Consider the following 25581-nt stretch of genomic DNA (forward strand, 5'->3'; position numbering starts at 1 on the left):
TAGACAGTAGTTATATAGGATGGTGTTGTAGACAGTAGTTATATAGAGGATGGTGTGTATAGACGTATAGACAGTAGTTATATAGGATGGTGTGTATAGACAGTAGTTATTTAGGATGGTGTGTATAGACGGTATAGACAGTAGTTATATAGGATAGTGTGTATAGACAGAGACAGTAGTTATATAGGATGGTGTGTGTAGACAGTAGTTATATAGGATGGTGTGTATAGACAGTAGTTATATAGGATGGTGTGTATAGACAGTAGTTATATAGGATGGTGTGTATAGACAGTAGTTATATAGGATGGTGTGTATAGACAGTATAGACAGTAGTTATATAGGATGGTGTGTATAGACAGTAGTTATATAGGATGGTGTGTATAGACAGTAGTTATATAGGATGGTGTGTATAGACAGTAGTTATATAGGATGGTGTGTATAGACAGTAGTTATAAAGGATGGTGTGTATAGACAGTAAGGAAGTAGTTATATAGGATGGTGTGTATAGACAGTAGTTATATAGGATGGTGTGTATAGACAGTAGTTATATAGGATGGTGTGTATAGACAGTAGTTATATAGGATGGTGTGTATAGACAGTAGTTATATAGGATGGTGTGTATAGACGGTAGTTATATAGGATGGTGTGTATAGACGGTATAGACAGTAGTTATATAGGATGGTGTGTATAGACAGTAGTTATATAGGATGGTGTGTATAGACAGTAGTTATATGGATGGTGTGTATAGACAGTAGTTATAAAGGATGGTGTGTATAGACAGTATAGAAAGGAGTTATATAGGATGGTGTGTATAGACAGTAGTTATATATGATGGTGTGTATAGACAGTAGTTATATAGGATGGTGTGTATAGACAGTAGTTATATAGGATGGTGTGTATAGACAGTAGTTATATAGGATGGTGTGTATAGACAGTAGTTATATAGGATGGTGTGTATAGACAGTAGTTATAAAGGATGGTGTGTATAGACAGAAAGTAGTTATATAGGATGGTGTGTATAGACAGTAGTTATATAGGATGGTGTGTATAGACAGTAGTTATATAGGATGGTGTGTATAGACAGTAGTTATATAGGATGGTGTGTATAGACAGTAGTTATATAGCATGGTGTGTATAGACAGTAGTTATATAGGATGATGTGTATAGACAGAGACAGTAGTTATAGGATGGTGTGTATAAACAGTAGTTATATAGGACGGTGTGTATAGACGTAGTTATATTGGGAGGGTGTGTATAGACAGTAGTTATATAGGATGGTGTGTATAGACAGAGTATAGGGTGTGTATAGACAGTAGTTATATAGGATGGTGTGTATAGACAGTAGTTATATAGGATGGTGTGTGACGTATAGACAGTAGTTATAATGGGATGCTGTGTGTAGACAGTAGTTATATAGGATGGTGTGTGTAGACAGTAGTTATATAGGATGGTGTGTATAGAAAGTAGTTATATAGGATGGTGTGTATAGACAGTATAGACAGTAGTTATATAGGATGGTGTGTGTAGACAGTAGTTGTATAGGATAGTGTGTATAGACAGTAGTTATATAGGATGGTATGTATAGACAGTAGTTATATAGGATGGTGTGTATAAACAGTAGTTATATAGGATGGTGTGTATTGACAGTAGTTATATAGGATGGTGTGTATAGACAATATAGAAAGTAGTTATATAGGATGGTGTGTATAGACAGTAGTTATATAGGATGGTGTGTATAGACAGTAGTTATAGGATGGTGTGTATAGACAGTAGTTATATAGGATGGTGTGTATAGACGGGTTATATAGGATGGTGTGTATAGACAGTAGTTATATAGGATGGTGTGTATAGACAGTGACAGTAGTTATTTAGGATGGTGTGTATAGACAGTAGTTATATAGGATGGTGTGTATAGCAGGTAGTTATAAAGGATGGTGTGTATAGACAGTAAGAAAGTAGTTATATAGGATGGTGTGTATAGACAGTAGTTATATAGGATGGTGTGTATAGACAGTAGTTATATAGAATGGTGTGTATAGACGGTAGTTATATAGGATGGTGTGTATAGACAGTAGTTATATAGGATGGTGTGTATAGACAGTAGTTATATAGGATGGTGTGTATAGACAGTATAGACAGTAGTTATATAGGATGGTGTGTATAAACAGTAGTTATATAGGATGGTGTGTATAGACAGTAGTTATATAAGGAGGGTGTGTATAGACGGTAGTTATATAGGATGGTGTGTATAGACAGAGTTATATGGGATGTTGTGTATAGACAGTAGTTATATAGGATGGTGTGTATAGACGGTAGTTATATAGGATGGTGTGTATAGACAAGACGGTAGTTATATGGGATGGTGTGTGTAGACAGTAGTTATATAGGATGGTGTGTGTAGACAGTAGTTATATAGGATGGTGTGTATAGAAAGTAGTTATATAGGATGGTGTGTATAGACAGTATAGACAGTAGTTATATAGGATGGTGTGTGTAGACAGTAGTTATATAGGATAGTGTGTATAGACGGTAGTTATATAGGATGGTGTGTATAGACAGTAGTTATATAGGATGGTGTGTATAAACAGTAGTTATATAGGATGGTGTGTATAGACAGTAGTTATATAGGATGGTGTGTATAGACAGTAGTTATATAGGATGGTGTGTATAGACAGTAGTTATAAAGGATGGTGTGTATAGACAGTAAGACAGTAGTTATATAGGATGGTGTGTAAGTATAGACAGTAGTTATATGGGGCGGTGTGTATAGACAGTAGTTATATAGGATGGTGTGTATAGACAGTAGTTATATAGGATGGTGTGTATAGAGAGTAGTTATAAAGGATGGTGTGTATAGACAGTATAGAAAGTAGTTATATAGGATGGTGTGTATAGACAGTAGTTATATAGGATGGTGTGTATAGACAGTAGTTATATAGGATGGTGTGTATAGACAGTAGTTATATAGGATGGTGTGTATAGACAGTAGTTATATAGGATGGTGTGTATAGACAGTAGTTATATAGGATGGTGTGTATAGACAGTATAGACAGTAGTTATATAGGATGGTGTGTATAGACAGTAGTTATATAGGATGGTGTGTATAGACAGTAGTTATATAAGGAGGGTGTGTATAGACAGTAGTTATATGGGATGGTGTGTATAGACAGTAGTTATATAGGATGGTGTGTATAGACAGTAGTTATATAGATGGTGTGTATAGACAGTAGTTATATAGGATGGTGTGTATAGACAGTATAGAAAGTAGTTATATAGGATGGTGTGTATAGACAGTAGTTATATAGGATGGTGTGTATAGACAGTAGTTATATAGGATGGTGTGTATAGACAGTAGTTATATAGGATGGTGTGTATAGACAGTAGTTATATAGGATGGTGTGTATAGACAGTAGTTATATAGGATGGTGTGTATAGACAGTATAAAAGTAGTTATATAGGATGGTGTGTATAGACAGTAGTTATATAGGATGGTGTGTATAGACGGTAGTTGAGGGTGTATGGCAGTAGTGATATAGGATGGTGTGTATAGACAGTAGTTATATAGGATGGTGTGTATAGACAGTAGTTATATAGGATGGTGTGTATAGACAGTATAGACGGTAGTTATATAGGATGGTGTGTATAGACAGTAGTTATATAGGATGGTGTGTATAGACAGTAGTTATATAGGATGGTGTGTATAGACAGTAGTTATATAGGATGGTGTGTATAGACAGAAGAAGTAGTTATATAGGATGGTGTGTATAGACGGTAGTTATATAGGATGGTGTGTATAGACAGTAGTTATATAGGATGGTGTGTATAGACAGTAGTTATATAGGATGGTGTGTATAGACAGTAGTTATATAGGATGGTGTGTATAGACAGTAGTTATATAGGATGGTGTGTATAGAGAGTAGTTATAAAGGATGGTGTGTATAGACAGTATAGAAAGTAGTTATATAGGATGGTGTGTATAGACAGTAGTTATATAGGATGGTGTGTATAGACAGTAGTTATATAGGATGGTGTGTATAGACAGTAGTTATATAGGATGGTGTGTATAGACAGTAGTTATATAGGATGGTGTGTATAGACAGTAGTTATATAGGATGATGTGTATAGACAGTATAGACAGTAGTTATATAGGATGGTGTGTATAAACAGTAGTTATATAGGACGGTGTGTATAGACAGTAGTTATATTAAGGAGGGTGTGTATAGACAGTAGTTATATAGGATGGTGTGTATAGACAGAGTTATATAGGATGGTGTGTATAGACAGTAGTTATATAGGATGGTGTGTATAGACAGTAGTTATATAGGATGGTGTGTATAGACAGTATAGACAGTAGTTATATGGGATGGTGTGTGTGACAGTAGTTATATAGGATGGTGTGTGTAGACGGTAGTTATATAGGATGGTGTGTATAGACAGTAGTTATATAGGATGGTGTGTATAGACAGTAGTTATATAGGATGGTGTGTATAGACAGTAGTTATATAGGATGGTGTGTATAGACAGTATAGACAGTAGTTATATAGGATGGTGTGTATAAACAGTAGTTATATAGGATGGTGTGTATAGACAGTTGGGATGGTGTGTATAGACAGTAGTTATATAGGATGGTGTGTATAGACGGTAGTTATATAGGATGGTGTGTATAGACAGTATAGACAGTAGTTATATGGGATGGTGTGTGTAGACAGTAGTTATATAGGATGGTGTGTGTAGACAGTAGTTATATGGGATGGTGTGTGTAGACAGTAGTTATATAGGATGGTGTGTGTAGACAGTAGTTATATAGGATGGTGTGTATAGACAGTAGTTATATAGGATGGTGTGTATAGACAGTAGTTATATAGGATGGTGTGTATAGGCAGTAGTTATATAGGATGGTGTGTATAGACAGTAGTTATATAGGATGGTGTGTATAGACAGTAGTTATATAGGATGGTGTGTATAGACAGTAGTTATAAAGGATGGTGTGTATAGACAGTAGTTTATGGGTTGGTGTGTATAGACAGTAGTTATATAGGATGGTGTGTATAGACAGTAGTTATATAGGATGGTGTGTATAGACAGTAGTTATATAGGATGGTGTGTATAGACAGTAGTTATATAGGATGGTGTGTATAGACGGTATAGACAGTAGTTATATGGGACGGTGTGTATAGACAGTAGTTATATAGGATGGTGTGTATAGACGGTAGTTATATAGGATGGTGTGTATAGACGAGTAGTTATATAGGATGGTGTGTATAGACAGTATAGACAGTAGTTATATAGGATGGTGTGTATAGACAGTAGTTATATAGGATGGTGTGTATAGACAGTAGTTATATAGGATGGTGTGTATAGACAGTAGTTATATAGGATGGTGTGTATAGACGGTGGTTATATAGCATGGTGTGTATAGACAGTAGTTATATAGGATGGTGTGTATAGACAGTATAGACAGTAGTTATATAGGATGGTGTGTATAAACAGTAGTTATATAGGATGGTGTGTATAGACGTAGTTATATAAGGAGGGTGTGTATAGACAGTAGTTATATAGGATGGTGTGTATAGACAGTAGTTATATAGGATGGTGTGTATAGACAGTAGTTATATAGGATGGTGTGTATAGACGGTAGTTATATAGGATGGTGTGTATAGACAGTATAGACAGTAGTTATAATGGGATGGTGTGTGTAGACAGTAGTTATATAGGATGGTGTGTGTAGACAGTAGTTATATAGGATGGTGTGTATAGACAGTAGTTATATAGGATGGTGTGTATAGACAGTTAGACAGTAGTTATATAGGATGGTGTGTGTAGACGGTAGTTATATAGGATGGTGTGTATGGACAGTAGTTATATAGGATGGTGTGTATAGACAGTAGTTATATAGGATGGTGTGTATAGACGAGACAGTAGTTATATAGGATGGTGTGTATAAACAGTAGTTATTTAGGATGGTGTGTATAGACAGTATGGACGGTAGTTATATAGGATGGTGTGTATAGACAGTATGACAGTAGTTATATAGGATGGTGTGTGTAGACGGTAGTTATATAGGATGGTGTGTGTAGGCAGTAGTTATATAGGATGGTGTGTGTAGACAGTAGTTATATAGGATGGTGTGTATAGACAGTAGTTATATGGGATGGTGTGTATAGACAGTATAGACAGTAGTTATATAGGATGGTGTGTATAGACAGTAGTTATATAGGATGGTGTGTATAGACAGTAGTTATATAGGATGGTGTGTATAGACGGTAGTTATATAGGATGGTGTGTATAGACGGTAGTTATATAGGATGGTGTGTATAGACAGTAGTTATTTAGGATGGTGTGTATAGCAGTGACAGTAGTTATATAGGATGGTGTTTAGACGGTATAGACAGTAGTTATATAGGATGGTGTGTGTAGACGGTAGTTATATAGGATGGTGTGTATAGACAGTAGTTATATAGGATGGTGTGTATAGACAGTAGTTATATAGGATGGTGTGTATAGACGACAGTAGTTATATAGGATGGTGTGTATAGACAGTAGTTATATAGGATGGTGTGTATAGACAGTAGTTATATAGGATGGTGTGTATAGACGGTAGTTATATAGGATGGTGTGTATGACAGTATAGACAGTAGTTATATAGGATGGTGTGTATAGACAGTAGTTATATAGGATGGTGTGTATAGACAGTAGTTATATAGGATGGTGTGTATAGACAGTAGACAGTAGTTATATAGGATGGTGTGTATAGACAGTAGTTATATAGGATGGTGTGTATAGACAGTAGTTATATAGGATGGTGTGTATAGACGGTAGTTATATAGGATGGTGTGTATAGACAGTAGTTATATAGGATGGTGTGTATAGACAGTAGTTATATAGGATGGTGTGTATAGACGGTAGTTATATAGGATGGTGTGTATAGACAGTATAGACAGTAGTTATATAGGATGGTGTGTATAGACAGTAGTTATATAGGATGGTGTGTATAGACGGTAGTTATATAGGAGGGTGTGTATAGACGGTAGTTATATAGGATGGTGTGTATAGACAGTAGTTATATAGGATGGTGTGTATAGACAGTAGTTATATAGGATGGTGTGTATAGACAGTAGTTATATAGGATGGTGTGTATAGACAGTATGACAGTAGTTATAATGGGATGGTGTGTGTAGACAGTAGTTATATAGGATGGTGTGTGTAGACAGTAGTTATATAGGATGGTGTGTATAGAAAGTAGTTTTATAGGATGGTGTGTATAGACAGTATGGACAGTAGTTATATAGGATGGTGTGTGTAGACAGTAGTTATATAGGATGGTGTGTATAGACAGTAGTTATATAGGATGGTGTGTATAGACAGTAGTTATATAGGATGGTGTGTATAGACAGTAGTTATATAGGATCGTGTGTATAGACAGTAGTTATAAGAGGATGGTGTGTATAGACAGTATAGACAGTAGTTATATAGGATGGTGTGTATAGACAGTAGTTATATAGGATGGTGTGTATAGACAGTGACAGTAGTTATATAGGATGGTGTGTATGACAGTATAGACAGTAGTTATATAGGATGGTGTGTGTAGACGGTAGTTATATAGGATGGTGTGTGTAGGCAGTAGTTATATAGGATGGTGTGTGTAGACAGTAGTTATATAGGATGGTGTGTATAGACAGTAGTTATATAGGATGGTGTGTATAGACGTATAGAAAGTAGTTATATAGGATGGTGTGTATAGACAGTAGTTATATAGGATGGTGTGTATAGACAGTAGTTATATAGGATGGTGTGTATAGACAGTAGTTATATAGGATGGTGTGTATAGACAGTAGTTATAAAGGATGGTGTGTATAGACAGGAAAGTAGTTATATAGGATGGTGTGTATAGACAGTAGTTATATAGGATGGTGTGTATAGACAGTAGTTATATAGGATGGTGTGTATAGACAGTAGTGATATAGGATGGTGTGTATAGACAGTAGTTATATAGGATGGTGTGTATAGAGAGTAGTTATATAGGATGGTGTGTATAGACAGTATAGACAGTAGTTATATAGGATGGTGTGTATAGACAGTAGTTATATAGGATGGTGTGTATGGACAGTAGTTATATAGGATGGTGTGTATAGACGGTAGTTATAAAGGATGGTGTGTATAGACAGTATAGAAAGTGTTATATAGGATGGTGTGTATAGACAGTAGTTATATAGGATGGTGTGTATAGACAGTAGTTATATAGGATGGTGTGTATAGACAGTAGTTATATAGGATGGTGTGTATAGACAGTAGTTATATAGGATGGTGTGTATAGACAGTAGTTATAAAGGATGGTGTGTATAGACAGTATAGACAGTAGTTATATAGGATGGTGTGTATAGACAGTAGTTATATAGGATGGTGTGTATAGACAGTAGTTATATAGGATGGTGTGTATAGACGGTAGTTATATAGGATGGTGTGTATAGACGGTAGTTATATAGGATGGTGTGTATAGACAGTAGTTATATAGGATGGTGTGTATAGACAGTATAGACAGTAGTTATATAGGATGGTGTGTATAGACAGTAGTTATATGGGACGGTGTGTATAGACAGTAGTTTTAGGAGGGTGTGTATAGACAGTAGTTATATAGGATGGTGTGTATAGACGGTAGTTATATAGGATGGTGTGTATAGACAGTAGTTATATAGGATGGTGTGTATAGACAGTAGTTATATAGGATGGTGTGTATAGACAGTATAGACAGTAGTTATATGGGATGGTGTGTGTAGACGGTAGTTATATAGGATGGTGTGTGTAGACAGTAGTTATATAGGATGGTGTGTATAGACAGTAGTTATATAGGATGGTGTGTATAGACAGTATAGACGGTAGTTATATAGGATGGTGTGTGTAGACGGTAGTTGTATAGGATGGTGTGTATAGACAGTAGTTATATAGGATGGTGTGTATAGACGGTAGTTATATAGGATGGTGTGTATAGACAGTAGTTATATAGGATGGTGTGTATAGACAGTAGTTATATAGGATGGTGTGTATAGACAGTATAGACAGTAGTTATATAGGATGGTGTGTATAGACAGTAGTTATATAGGATGGTGTGTATAGACGGTAGTTATATAGGATGGTGTGTATAGACAGTAGTTATATAGGATGGTGTGTATAGACGGTAGTTATATAGGATGGTGTGTATGAGACAGTAGTTATATAGGATGGTGTGTATAGACAGTATGGACAGTAGTTATATAGGATGGTGTGTATAGACAGTAGTTATATAGGATGGTGTGTATAGAGAGTAGTTATAAAGGATGGTGTGTATAGACAGAAGAAAGTAGTTATATAGGATGGTGTGTATAGACAGTAGTTATATAGGATGGTGTGTATGGACAGTAGTTATATAGGATGGTGTGTATAGACAGTAGTTATATAGGATGGTGTGTATAGACAGTAGTTATATAGGATGGTGTGTATAGACAGTAGTTATATAGGATGGTGTGTATAGACAGTATAGACAGTAGTTATATAGGATGGTGTGTATAGACAGTAGTTATATAGGATGGTGTGTTGACTGTTAGGGGTGTGTATAGACAGTAGTTATATAGGATGGTGTGTATAGACAGTAGTTATATAGGATGGTGTGTATAGACAGTAGTTATATAGGATGGTGTGTATAGACAGTAGTTATATAGGATGGTATGTATAGACAGTATGGACAGTAGTTATATAGGATGGTGTGTGTATAGACAGTAGTTATATAGGATGGTGTGTGTAGACAGTAGTTATATAGGATGGTGTGTATAGACAGTAGTTATATAGGATGGTGTGTATAGACAGTATAGACAGTAGTTATATAGGATGGTGTGTATAGACAGTAGTTATATAGGATGGTGTGTATAGACAGTAGTTATATAGGATGGTGTGTATAGACAGTAGTTATATAGGATGGTGTGTATAGACGGTAGTTATATAGGATGGTGTGTATAGACAGTAGTTATATAGGATGGTGTGTATAGACAGTAGTTATATAGGATGGTGTGTATAGACAGTAGGACAGTAGTTATATAGGATGGTGTGTATAGACAGTAGTTATATAGGATGGTGTGTATAGACAGTAGTTATATAGGATGGTGTGTATAGACAGTAGTTATATAGGATGGTGTGTATAGACAGTATAGACGGTAGTTATATGGGATGGTGTGTATAGACGGTAGTTATATAGGATGGTGTGTATAGACGGTAGTTATATAGGATGGTGTGTATGAGAGTAGTTATATAGGATGGTGTGTATAGACAGACAGTAGTTATATAGGATGGTGTGTATAGACAGTAGTTATATAGGATGGTGTGTATAGACAGTAGTTATATAGGATGGTGTGTATAGACAGTAGTTATATAGGATGGTGTGTATAGACAGTAGTTATATAGGATGGTGTGTATAGACGGTAGTTATATAGGATGGTGTGTATAGACAGTATGGACAGTAGTTATATAGGATGGTGTGTATAGACAGTAGTTATATAGGATGGTGTGTATAGACAGTAGTTATATGGGGGTGTGTATAGACAGTAGTTATATAGGATGGTGTGTATAGACAGTAGTTATATAGGATGGTGTGTATAGACGGTAGTTATATAGGATGGTGTGTATAGACAGTAGTTATATAGGATGGTGTGTATAGACGGTAGTTATATAGGATGGTGTGTATAGACAGTAGTTATATAGGATGGTGTGTATAGACAGTAGTTATATAGGATGGTGTGTATAGAAGTGACAGTAGTTATATAGGATGGTGTGTATAGACAGTAGTTATATAGGATGGTGTGTATAGACAGTAGTTATATAGGATGGTGTGTATAGACAGTAGTGATATAGGATGGTGTGTATAGACGGTAGTTATATAGGATGGTGTGTATAGACGGTAGTTATATAGGATGGTGTGTATAGACAGTATAGACGGTAGTTATATAGGATGGTGTGTATAGACAGTAGTTATATAGGATGGTGTGTATGAGACAGTAGTTATATAGGATGGTGTGTATAGACAGTAGTTATATAGGATGGTGTGTATGACAGTATGACAGTAGTTATATAGGATGGTGTGTATAGACAGTAGTTATATAGGATGGTGTGTATAGACAGTAGTTATATAGGATGGTGTGTATAGACAGTAGTTATATAGGATGGTGTGTATAGACAGTAGTTATATAGGATGGTGTGTATAGACAGTAGTTATATAGGATGGTGTGTATAGAGAGTAGTTATAAAGGATGGTGTGTATAGACAGTATGGACAGTAGTTATATAGGATGGTGTGTATAGACAGTAGTTATATAGGATGGTGTGTATAGACAGTAGTTATATAGGATGGTGTGTATGGACAGTAGTTATATAGGATGGGTGTGTATAGACAGTAGTTATATAGGATGGTGTGTATAGACAGTAGTTATATAGGATGGTATGTATAGACAGTATGGACAGTAGTTATATAGGATGGTGTGTGTATAGACAGTAGTTATATAGGAGGGTGTGTATAGACAGTAGTTATATAGGAGGGTGTGTATAGACAGTAGTTATATAGGATGGTGTGTATAGACAGTAGTTATATAGGATGGTGTGTATAGACAGTAGTTATATAGGATGGTGTGTATAGACAGTAGTTATATAGGATGGTGTGTATAGACAGTATAGACAGTAGTTATATAGGATGGTGTGTATAGACAGTAGTTATATAGGATGGTGTGTGTAGACAGTAGTTATATAGGATGGTGTGTATAGACAGTAGTTATATAGGATGGTGTGTATAGACGGTAGTTTATAGGATGGTGTGTATAGACAGTAGTTATATAGGATGGTGTGTATAGACAGTATAGACAGTAGTTATATAGGATGGTGTGTATAGACAGTAGTTATATAGGATGGTGTGTATAGACTAGTTGTATAGGGGGTGTGTATAGACGGTAGTTATATAGGATGGTGTGTATAGACAGTAGTTATATAGGATGGTGTGTATAGACAGTAGTTATATAGGATGGTGTGTATAGACAGTAGTTATATAGGATGGTGTGTATAGACAGTATGGACAGTAGTTATATGGGATGGTGTGTGTAGACAGTAGTTATATAGGATGGTGTGTGTAGACAGTAGTTATATAGGATGGTGTGTATAGACAGTAGTTATATAGGATGGTGTGTATAGACGGTAGTTATATAGGATGGTGTGTATAGACAGTAGTTATATAGGATGGTGTGTATAGACAGTAGTTATATAGGATGGTGTGTATAGACGGTAGTTATATAGGATGGTGTGTATAGACAGTAGTTATATAGGATGGTGTGTATAGACAGTAGTTATATGGGATGGTGTGTATAGACAGTAGTTATATAGGATGGTGTGTATAGACAGTAGTTATATAGGATGGTGTGTATAGACAGTAGTTATATAGGATGGTGTGTATAGACAGTAGTTATATAGGATGGTGTGTATAGACAGTATAGACAGTAGTTATATGGGACGGTGTGTATAGACAGTAGTTATATAGGATGGTGTGTATAGACGGTAGTTATATAGGATGGTGTGTATAGAAAGTAGTTATATAGGATGGTGTGTATAGACAGTATAGACAGTAGTTATATAGGATGGTGTGTATAGACGGTAGTTATATAGGATGGTGTGTATAGACAGTAGTTATATAGGATGGTGTGTATAGACGGTAGTTATATAGGATGGTGTGTATAGACAGTAGTTATATAGGATGGTGTGTATAGACAGTAGTTATATAGGATGGTGTGTATAGACAGTATAGACAGTAGTTATATAGGATGGTGTGTATAGACGGTAGTTATATAGGATGGTGTGTATAGACGGGGGGGTTATAGACGGTAGTTATATAGGATGGTGTGTATAGACAGTAGTTATATAGGATGGTGTGTATAGACAGTAGTTATATAGGATGGTGTGTATAGACAGTAGTTATATAGGATGGTGTGTATAGACAGTATAGAAGTAGTTATATGGGATGGTGTGTATAGACAGTAGTTATATAGGATGGTGTGTGTAGACGGTAGTTATATAGGATGGTGTGTATAGACAGTAGTTATATAGGATGGTGTGTATAGACAGTGGCGGTAGTTATATAGGATGGTGTGTGTAGACAGTAGTTATATAGGATGGTGTGTATAGACAGTAGTTATATAGGATGGTGTGTATAGACAGTAGTTATATAGGATGGTGTGTATAGACAGTATGGACGGTAGTTATATAGGATGGTGTGTATAGACAGTAGTTATATAGGATGGTGTGTATGAAGTATAGACGGTAGTTATATAGGATGGTGTGTATGGACAGTATAGACGGTAGTTATATAGGATGGTGTGTGTAGACAGTAGTTATATAGGATGGTGTGTGTGAGCAGTAGTTATATGGGATGGTGTGTGTAGACAGTAGTTATATAGGATGGTGTGTATAGACAGTAGTTATATAGGATGGTATGTATAGACAGTATGGACAGTAGTTATATAGGATGGTGTGTGTATAGACAGTAGTTATATAGGATGGTGTGTATAGACAGTAGTTATATAGGATGGTGTGTATAGACAGTAGTTATATAGGATGGTGTGTATAGACAGTAGTTATATAGGATGGTGTGTATAGACAGTAGTTATATAGGATGGTGTGTATAGACAGTAGTTATATAGGATGGTGTGTATAGACGTTGGAAAGTAGTTATATAGGATGGTGTGTATAGACAGTAGTTATATAGGATGGTGTGTATAGACAGTAGTTATATAGGATGGTGTGTATAGACAGTAGTTATATAGGATGGTGTGTATAGACAGTAGTTATATAGGATGGTGTGTATAGACAGTAGTTATATAGGATGGTGTGTATAGACAGTATAGACAGTAGTTATATAGGATGGTGTGTATGGACAGTAGTTATATAGGATGGTGTGTATAGACAGTAGTTTAAAGGGGGTGTGTATGGACAGTAGTTATATAGGATGGTGTGTATAGACAGTAGTTATATAGGATGGTGTGTATAGACAGTAGTTATATAGGATGGTGTGTATAGACGGTAGTTATATAGGATGGTGTGTATAGACAGTATGGACAGTAGTTATATGGGATGGTGTGTGTAGACGGTAGTTATATAGGATGGTGTGTGTAGACAGTAGTTATATAGGATGGTGTGTATAGAACAGTAGTTATATAGGATGGTGTGTATGGACAGTATAGACAGTAGTTATATAGGATGGTGTGTGTAGACGGTAGTTGTATGGGATGGTGTGTATAGACAGTAGTTATATAGGATGGTGTGTATAGACAGTAGTTATATAGGATGGTGTGTATAGACAGTAGTTATATAGGATGGTGTGTATAGACGGTAGTTATATAGGATGGTGTGTATAGACAGTTAGACAGTAGTTATATAGGATGGTGTGTATAGACAGTAGTTATATAGGATGGTGTGTATAGACAGTAGTTATATAGGATGGTGTGTATAGACAGTAGTTATATAGGATGGTGTGTATAGACAGTAGTTATATAGGATGGTGTGTATAGACAGTAGTTATATAGGATGGTGTGTATAGACAGTATAGACAGTAGTTATATAGGATGGTGTGTATAGACAGTAGTTATATAGGATGGTGTGTATAGACAGTAGTTATATAGGATGGTGTGTATAGACAGTATAGACAGTAGTTATATAGGATGGTGTGTATAGACAGTAGTTATATAGGATGGTGTGTATAGACAGTAGTTATATAGGATGGTGTGTATAGACTGTAGTTATATAGGATGGTGTGTATAGACGGTAGTTATATAGGATGGTGTGTATAGACGGTAGTTATATAGGATGGTGTGTATAGACAGTATAGACAGTAGTTATATAGGATGGTGTGTATAGACAGTAGTTATATAGGATGGTGTGTATAGACTAGTTATGTAAGGGTGGTGTGTATAGACAGTAGTTATATAGGATGGTGTGTATAGACAGTAGTTATATAGGATGGTGTGTATAGACAGTAGTTATATAGGATGGTGTGTATAGACGGTAGTTATATAGGATGGTGTGTATGACAGTTGGACAGTAGTTATATGGGATGGTGTGTGTAGACGGTAGTTATATAGGATGGTGTGTGTAGACAGTAGTTATATAGGATGGTGTGTATAGACCAGTAGTTATATAGGATGGTGTGTATAGACAGTATGGACGGTAGTTATATAGGATGGTGTGTGTAGACAGTAGTTATATAGGATGGTGTGTATAGACAGTAGTTATATAGGATGGTGTGTATAGACAGTAGTTATATAGGATGGTGTGTATAGACGGTAGTTATATAGGATGGTGTGTATAGACAGTAGTTATATAGGATGGTGTGTATAGACAGTAGTTATATAGGATGGTGTGTATAGACAGTAGTTATATAGGATGGTGTGTATAGACAGTTGGACAGTAGTTATATAGGATGGTGTGTATAGACAGTAGTTATATAGGATGGTGTGTATAGACGGTAGTTATATAGGATGGTGTGTATAGACGGTAGTTATATAGGATGGTGTGTATAGACAGTATAGACAGTAGTTATATAGGATGGTGTGTATAGACAGTAGTTATATAGGATGGTGTGTATAGACAGTAGTTATATAGGATGGTGTGTATAGACAGTAGTTATATAGGATGGTGTGTATAGACGAAGTAGTTATATAGGATGGTGTGTATAGACAGTAGTTATATAGGATGGTGTGTATAGACGGTAGTTATATAGGATGGTGTGTATAGACAGTAGTTATATAGGATGGTGTGTATAGACGGTAGTTATATAGGATGGTGTGTATAGACAGTATAGACAGTAGTTATATAGGATGGTGTGTATAGACAGTAGTTATATAGGATGGTGTGTATAGACGGTAGTTATAAAGGGGGTGTGTATAGACAGTAGTTATATAGGATGGTGTGTATAGACAGAGTTATATAGGATGGTGTGTATAGACAGTAGTTATATAGGATGGTGTGTATAGACAGTAGTTATATAGGATGGTGTGTATAGACAGTAGTTATATAGGATGGTGTGTATAGACAGTAGTTATATAGGATGGTGTGTATAGACAGTAGTTATATAGGATGGTGTGTATAGACAGTGAAGTAGTTATATAGGATGGTGTGTATAGACGGTAGTTATATAGGATGGTGTGTATAGACAGTAGTTATATAGGATGGTGTGTATAGACGGTAGTTATATAGGATGGTGTGTATAGACAGTAGTTATATAGGATGGTGTGTATAGACGGTAGTTATATAGGATGGTATGTATAGACAGTATGGACAGTAGTTATATAGGATGGTGTGTATAGACAGTAGTTATATAGGATGGTGTGTATAGACAGTAGTTATATAGGATGGTGTGTATAGACAGTAGTTATATAGGATGGTGTGTATAGACAGTATAGACAGTAGTTATATAGGATGGTGTGTATAGACAGTAGTTATATAGGATGGTGTGTATAGACAGTAGTTATATAGGATGGTGTGTATAGACAGTAGTTATATAGGATGGTGTGTATAGACAGTAGTTATATAGGATGGTGTGTATAGACAGTAGTTATATAGGATGGTATGTATAGACAGTATGGACAGTAGTTATATAGGATGGTGTGTGTATAGACAGTAGTTATATAGGAGGGTGTGTATAGACAGTAGTTATATAGGATGGTGTGTATAGACAGTAGTTATAAAGGATGGTGTGTATAGACAGTATAGACAGTAGTTATATAGGATGGTGTGTATAGACAGTAGTTATATAGGATGGTGTGTATAGACAGTAGTTATATAGGATGGTGTGTATAGACAGTAGTTATATAGGATGGTGTGTATAGACAGTAGTTATATAGGATGGTGTGTATAGACGGTAGTTATATAGGATGGTGTGTATAGAGAGTAGTTATATAGGATGGTGTGTATGACAGTTAGACAGTAGTTATATAGGATGGTGTGTATAGACAGTAGTTATATAGGATGGTGTGTATAGACAGTAGTTATATAGGATGGTGTGTATAGACGGTAGTTATATAGGATGGTGTGTATAGACAGTAGTTATATAGGATGGTGTGTATAGACGGTAGTTATATAGGATGGTGTGTATAGACAGTATGGACAGTAGTTATATAGGATGGTGTGTATGGACAGTAGTTATATAGGATGGTGTGTATAGACAGTAGTTATAGTAGGATGGTGTGTATAGACGGTAGTTATATAGGATGGTGTGTATAGACGGTAGTTATATAGGATGGTGTGTATAGACAGTAGTTATATAGGATGGTGTGTATAGACAGTAGTTATATAGGATGGTGTGTATGTGACGGTAGTTATATGGGATGGTGTGTGTAGACAGTAGTTATATAGGATGGTGTGTGTAGACAGTAGTTATATAGGATGGTGTGTATAGACAGTAGTTATATAGGATGGTGTGTATAGACAGTAGTTATATAGGATGGTGTGTATAGACAGTAGTTATATAGGATGGTGTGTATAGACAGTATAGACAGTAGTTATATAGGATGGTGTGTATGGACAGTAGTTATATAGGATGGTGTGTATAGACATAGTTATATGGGGGTGTGTAGACGGTAGTTATATAGGATGGTGTGTATAGACAGTAGTTATATAGGATGGTGTGTATAGACAGTAGTTATATAGGATGGTGTGTATAGACGGTAGTTATATAGGATGGTGTGTATAGACAGTATAGACAGTAGTTATATAGGGTGGTGTGTGTAGACAGTAGTTATATAGGATGGTGTGTGTGACAGTAGTTATATAGGATGGTGTGTATAGACGGTAGTTATATAGGATGGTGTGTATAGACAGTAGTTATATAGGATGGTGTGTATAAACAGTAGTTATATAGGATGGTGTGTATAGACAGTAGTTATATAGGATGGTGTGTATAGACAGTAGTTATATAGGATGGTGTGTATAGACAGTAGTTATATAGGATGGTGTGTATAGACAGTAGTTATATGGGATGGTGTGTATAGACAGTAGTTATATAGGATGGTGTGTATAGACAGTAGTTATATAGGATGGTGTGTATAGACAGTAGTTATATAGGATGGTGTGTATAGACAGTAGTTATATAGGATGGTGTGTATAGACAGTATGGACAGTAGTTATATAGGATGGTGTGTGTATAGACAGTAGTTATATAGGATGGTGTGTATAGACAGTAGTTATATAGGATGGTGTGTATAGACAGTAGTTATATAGGATGGTGTGTATAGACAGTATGACAGTAGTTATATAGGATGGTGTGTATAGACAGTAGTTATATAGGATGGTGTGTATAGACGGTAGTTATATAGGATGGTGTGTATAGACAGTAGTTATATAGGATGGTGTGTATAGACGGTAGTTATATAGGATGGTGTGTATAGACAGTAGTTATATAGGATGGTGTGTATAGACAGTAGACGGTAGTTATATAGGATGGTGTGTATAGACAGTAGTTATATAGGATGGTGTGTATAGACAGTGTTTATGGGTGGTGTGTATAGACAGTAGTTATATAGGATGGTGTGTATAGACAGTAGTTATATAGGATGGTGTGTATAGACAGTAGTTATATAGGATGGTGTGTATAGACAGTAGTTTATAGGATGGTGTGTATAGACAGTATGGACGGTAGTTATATGGGATGGTGTGTGTAGACAGTAGTTATATAGGATGGTGTGTGTGGACGGTAGTTATATAGGATGGTGTGTATAGACAGTAGTTATATAGGATGGTGTGTATAGTGACAGTAGTTATATAGGATGGTGTGTGTAGACGGTAGTTATATGGGATGGTGTGTATAGACGGTAGTTATATAGGATGGTGTGTATAGACAGTAGTTATATAGGATGGTGTGTATAGACAGTGACAGTAGTTATATAGGATGGTGTGTATAGACGGTAGTTATATAGGATGGTGTGTATGGACAGTATAGACAGTAGTTATATAGGATGGTGTGTATGACGTATAGACAGTAGTTATATAGGATGGTGTGTGTAGACAGTAGTTATATAGGATGGTGTGTGTAGAGGACGGTAGTTATATAGGATGGTGTGTGTAGACAGTAGTTATATAGGATGGTGTGTATAGACAGTAGTTATAAGGATGGTGTGTATAGACAGTATGGACAGTAGTTATATAGGATGGTGTGTATAGACGGTAGTTATATAGGATGGTGTGTATAGACAGTAGTTATATAGGATGGTGTGTATAGACAGTAGTTATATAGGATGGTGTGTATAGACAGTAGTTATATGGGATGGTGTGTATAGACGGTAGTTATATAGGATGGTGTGTATAGACAGTAGTTATATAGGATGGTGTGTATAGACAGTATGACAGTAGTTATATAGGATGGTGTGTATAGACAGTAGTTATATAGGATGGTGTGTATAGACAGTAGTTATATAGGATGGTGTGTATAGACGGTAGTTATATAGGATGGTGTGTATAGACGGTAGTTATATAGGATGGTGTGTATAGACAGTAGTTATATAGGATGGTGTGTATAGACAGTATAGACAGTAGTTATATAGGATGGTGTGTATAGACAGTAGTTATATGGATGGTGTGTAGACAGTAGTTATTGGGGGGTGTGTATAGACAGTAGTTATATAGGATGGTGTGTATAGACAGTAGTTATATAGGATGGTGTGTATAGACAGTAGTTATATAGGATGGTGTGTATAGACGGTAGTTATATAGGATGGTGTGTATGACAGTATGGACAGTAGTTATATAGGATGGTGTGTATAGACAGTAGTTATATAGGATGGTGTGTGTAGACAGTAGTTATATAGGATGGTGTGTATAGACAGTAGTTATATAGGATGGTATGTATAGACAGTATGGACAGTAGTTATATAGGATGGTGTGTGTATAGACAGTAGTTATATAGGAGGGTGTGTATAGACAGTAGTTATATAGGATGGTGTGTATAGACAGTAGTTATATAGGATGGTGTGTATAGACAGTAGTTATATAGGATGGTGTGTATAGACAGTAGTTATATAGGATGGTGTGTATAGCGTATAGACAGTAGTTATATAGGATGGTGTGTATAGACAGTAGTTATATAGGATGGTGTGTATAGACAGTAGTTATATAGGATGGTGTGTATAGACAGTAGTTATATAGGATGGTGTGTATGGACGGTAGTTATATAGGATGGTGTGTATGGACAGTAGTTATATAGGATGGTGTGTATAGACAGTATGGACAGTAGTTATATAGGATGGTGTGTATAGACAGTAGTTATATAGGATGGTGTGTATAGACAGTAGTTATATAGGATGGTGTGTATAAGGACAGTAGTTATATAGGATGGTGTGTATAGACAGTAGTTATATAGGATGGTGTGTATAGACAGTAGTTATATAGGATGGTGTGTATAGACAGTAGTTATATAGGATGGTGTGTATAGACAGTAGTTATATAGGATGGTGTGTATAGACAGTAGTTATATAGGATGGTGTGTGAAGTATAGACAGTAGTTATATAGGATGGTGTGTATAGACAGTAGTTATATAGGATGGTGTGTATAGACAGTAGTTATATAGGGGGTGTGTATAGACGGTAGTTATATAGGATGGTGTGTATGGACAGTAGTTATATAGGATGGTGTGTATAGACAGTAGTTATATAGGATGGTGTGTATAGACAGTAGTTATATAGGATGGTGTGTATAGACAGTATGGACGGTAGTTATATGGGATGGTGTGTGTAGACGGTAGTTATATAGGATGGTGTGTGTAGACAGTAGTTATATAGGATGGTGTGTATAGACAGTAGTTATATAGGATGGTGTGTATAGACAGTATAGACAGTAGTTATATAGGATGGTGTGTGTAGACAGTAGTTATATAGGATGGTGTGTATAGACAGTAGTTATATAGGATGGTGTGTATGGACAGTAGTTATATAGGATGGTGTGTATGGACAGTAGTTATATAGGATGGTGTGTATAGACAGTAGTTATATAGGATGGTGTGTATAGACAGTAGTTATATAGGATGGTGTGTATAGACAGTAGTTATATAGGATGGTGTGTATAGACAGTGACAGTAGTTATATAGGATGGTGTGTATAGACGGTAGTTATATAGGATGGTGTGTATGGACAGTAGTTATATAGGATGGTGTGTATAGACAGTAGTTATATAGGATGGTGTGTATAGACAGTATGACAGTAGTTATATAGGATGGTGTGTATAGACAGTAGTTATATAGGATGGTGTGTATAGACAGTAGTTATATAGGATGGTGTGTACAGACAGTAGTTATATAGGATGGTGTGTATAGACAGTATAGACGTAGTTATATAGGATGGTGTGTATAGACAGTAGTTATATAGGATGGTGTGTATAGACAGTAGTTATATAGGATGGTGTGTATAGACGGTAGTTATATAGGATGGTGTGTATAGACAGTAGTTATATAGGATGGTGTGTATAGACGGTAGTTATATAGGATGGTGTGTATAGACAGTATGGACAGTAGTTATATAGGATGGTGTGTATAGACAGTAGTTATATAGGATGGTGTGTATAGACAGTAGTTATATAGGATGGTGTGTATAGACAGTAGTTATATAGGATGGTGTGTATAGACAGTAGTTATATAGGATGGTGTGTATAGACAGTAGTTATATAGGATGGTGTGTATAGACGGTAGTTATATAGGATGGTGTGTATAGACAGTAGTTATATAGGATGGTGTGTATAGACAGTAGTTATATAGGATGGTGTGTATAGACAGTAGTTATAAAGGATGGTGTGTATGGACGGTATAGACAGTAGTTATATAGGATGGTGTGTATAGACGGTAGTTATATAGGATGGTGTGTATAGACAGTAGTTATATAGGATGGTGTGTATAGACAGTAGTTATATAGGATGGTGTGTATAGACAGTAGTTATATAGGATGGTGTGTATAGACAGTAGTTATATAGGATGGTGTGTATAGACAGTATAGACAGTAGTTATATAGGATGGTGTGTATAGACAGTAGTTATATAGGATGGTGTGTATAGACAGTAGTTATATAGGATGGTGTGTATAGACAGTAGTTATATAGGATGGTGTGTATAGACAGTATGGACAGTAGTTATATAGGATGGTGTGTATAGACAGTAGTTATATAGGATGGTGTGTATAGACAGTAGTTATATAGGATGGTGTGTATAGACAGTAGTTATATAGGAGGGTGTGTATAGACAGTAGTTATATAGGATGGTGTGTATAGACAGTAGTTATATAGGATGGTGTGTATAGACAGTAGTTATATAGGATGGTGTGTATAGACAGTATGGACAGTAGTTATTTAGGATGGTGTGTATAGACAGTAGTTATATAGGATGGTGTGTATAGACAGTAGTTATATAGGATGGTGTGTATAGACAGTAGTTATATAGGATGGTGTGTATAGACAGTAGTTATATAGGATGGTGTGTATAGACAGTAGTTATATAGGATGGTGTGTATAGACAGTATGGACAGTAGTTATATAGGATGGTGTGTATAGACAGTAGTTATATAGGATGGTGTGTATAGACTGTTATATGGGGGTGTGTATAGACGGTAGTTATATAGGATGGTGTGTATAGACAGTAGTTATATAGGATGGTGTGTATAGACAGTAGTTATATAGGATGGTGTGTATAGACAGTAGTTATATAGGATGGTGTGTATGACAGTATAGACAGTAGTTATATGGGATGGTGTGTGTAGACAGTAGTTATATGGGATGGTGTGTGTAGACAGTAGTTATATAGGATGGTGTGTATAGACAGTAGTTATATAGGATGGTGTGTATAGACAGTAGTTATATAGGATGGTGTGTATAGACAGTAGTTATATAGGATGGTGTGTATAGACAGTATGGACGGTAGTTATATAGGATGGTGTGTATAGACGGTAGTTATATAGGATGGTGTGTATAGACTGTTATATAGGGGGGTGTGTATAGACAGTAGTTATATAGGATGGTGTGTATAGACGGTAGTTATATAGGATGGTGTGTATGACAGTATAGACAGTAGTTATATGGGATGGTGTGTGTAGACAGTAGTTATATAGGATGGTGTGTGTAGACAGTAGTTATATAGGATGGTGTGTATAGACAGTAGTTATATAGGATGGTGTGTATAGACAGTAGTTATATAGGATGGTGTGTATAGACGGTAGTTATATAGGATGGTGTGTATAGACAGTAGTTATATAGGATGGTGTGTATAGACAGTAGTTATATAGGATGGTGTGTATAGACAGTAGTTATATAGGATGGTGTGTATAGACAGTAGTTTATGGGATGGTGTGTATAGACAGTAGTTATATAGGATGGTGTGTATAGACGGTAGTTATATAGGATGGTGTGTATAGACGGTAGTTATATAGGATGGTGTGTATAGACGGTAGTTATATAGGATGGTGTGTATAGACAGTATAGACAGTAGTTATATAGGATGGTGTGTATAGACAGTAGTTATATAGGATGGTGTGTATAGACAGTAGTTATATAGGATGGTGTGTATAGACGGTAGTTATATAGGATGGTGTGTATAGAAGGGACAGTAGTTATATAGGATGGTGTGTATAGACGGTAGTTATATAGGATGGTGTGTATAGACAGTAGTTATATAGGATGGTGTGTATAGACAGTAGTTATATAGGATGGTGTGTATAGACGGTAGTTATATAGGATGGTGTGTATAGACGGTAGTTATATAGGATGGTGTGTATAGACAGTATAGACAGTAGTTATATAGGATGGTGTGTATAGACAGTAGTTATATAGGATGGTGTGTATAGACGGTAGTTTATGGGGGGTGTGTATAGACAGTAGTTATATAGGATGGTGTGTATAGACAGTAGTTATATAGGATGGTGTGTATAGACGGTAGTTATATAGGATGGTGTGTATAGACAGTAGTTATATAGGATGGTGTGTATAGACAGTATAGACAGTAGTTATATGGGATGGTGTGTGTAGACAGTAGTTATATAGGATGGTGTGTGTAGACAGTAGTTATATAGGATGGTGTGTATAGACAGTAGTTATATAGGATGGTGTGTATGACAGTATGACAGTAGTTATATAGGATGGTGTGTGTAGACAGTAGTTATATAGGATGGTGTGTATAGACAGTAGTTATATAGGATGGTGTGTATAGACAGTAGTTATATAGGATGGTGTGTATAGACAGTATGGACAGTAGTTATATAGGATGGTGTGTGTAGACAGTAGTTATATAGGATGGTGTGTGTAGGCGGTAGTTATATAGGATGGTGTGTGTAGACAGTAGTTATATAGGATGGTGTGTATAGACAGTAGTTATATAGGATGGTGTGTATAGACAGTGGACAGTAGTTATATAGGATGGTGTGTATAGACAGTAGTTATATAGGATGGTGTGTATAGACAGTAGTTATATAGGATGGTGTGTATAGACAGTAGTTATATAGGATGGTGTGTATAGACGGTAGTTATATAGGATGGTGTGTTGAACAGTATAGACGGTAGTTATATAGGATGGTGTGTATAGACGTATAGACAGTAGTTATATAGGATGGTGTGTATAGACAGTAGTTATATAGGATGGTGTGTGTAGGCAGTAGTTATATAGGATGGTGTGTGTAGACAGTAGTTATATAGGATGGTGTGTATAGACAGTAGTTATATAGGATGGTGTGTATAGCAGGACAGTAGTTATATAGGATGGTGTGTATAGACGGTAGTTATATAGGATGGTGTGTATAGACGGTAGTTATATAGGATGGTGTGTATAGACAGTAGTTATATAGGATGGTGTGTATAGACAGTAGTTATATAGGATGGTGTGTATAGACAGTAGTTATATAGGATGGTGTGTATAGACAGTAGTTATATAGGATGGTGTGTATAGACGGTAGTTATATAGGATGGTGTGTATAGACAGTAGTTATATAGGATGGTGTGTATAGACAGTATAGACAGTAGTTATATAGGATGGTGTGTATAGACGGTAGTTATATAGGATGGTGTGTATAGACAGTAGTTATATAGGATGGTGTGTATAGACAGTAGTTATATAGGATGGTGTGTATAGACAGTAGTTATATAGGATGGTGTGTATGAAGTATAGACGGTAGTTATATAGGATGGTGTGTATAGACGGTAGTTATATAGGATGGTGTGTATAGACAGTAGTTATATAGGATGGTGTGTATAGACAGTAGTTATATAGGATGGTGTGTGAGTTAGACAGTAGTTATATAGGATGGTGTGTATAGACAGTAGTTATATAGGATGGTGTGTATAGACAGTAGTTATATAGGATGGTGTGTATAGACGGTAGTTATATAGGATGGTGTGTATAGACAGTATGGACAGTAGTTATATAGGATGGTGTGTATAGACAGTAGTTATATAGGATGGTGTGTATAGGTAGTTATAGGGGGGTGTGTATAGACGGTAGTTATATAGGATGGTGTGTATAGACAGTAGTTATATAGGATGGTGTGTATAGACAGTAGTTATATAGGATGGTGTG

Source organism: Salmo salar, chromosome ssa18 (assembly GCF_905237065.1).
Source record: "Salmo salar chromosome ssa18, Ssal_v3.1, whole genome shotgun sequence".
Taxonomy (NCBI): domain Eukaryota; kingdom Metazoa; phylum Chordata; class Actinopteri; order Salmoniformes; family Salmonidae; genus Salmo; species Salmo salar.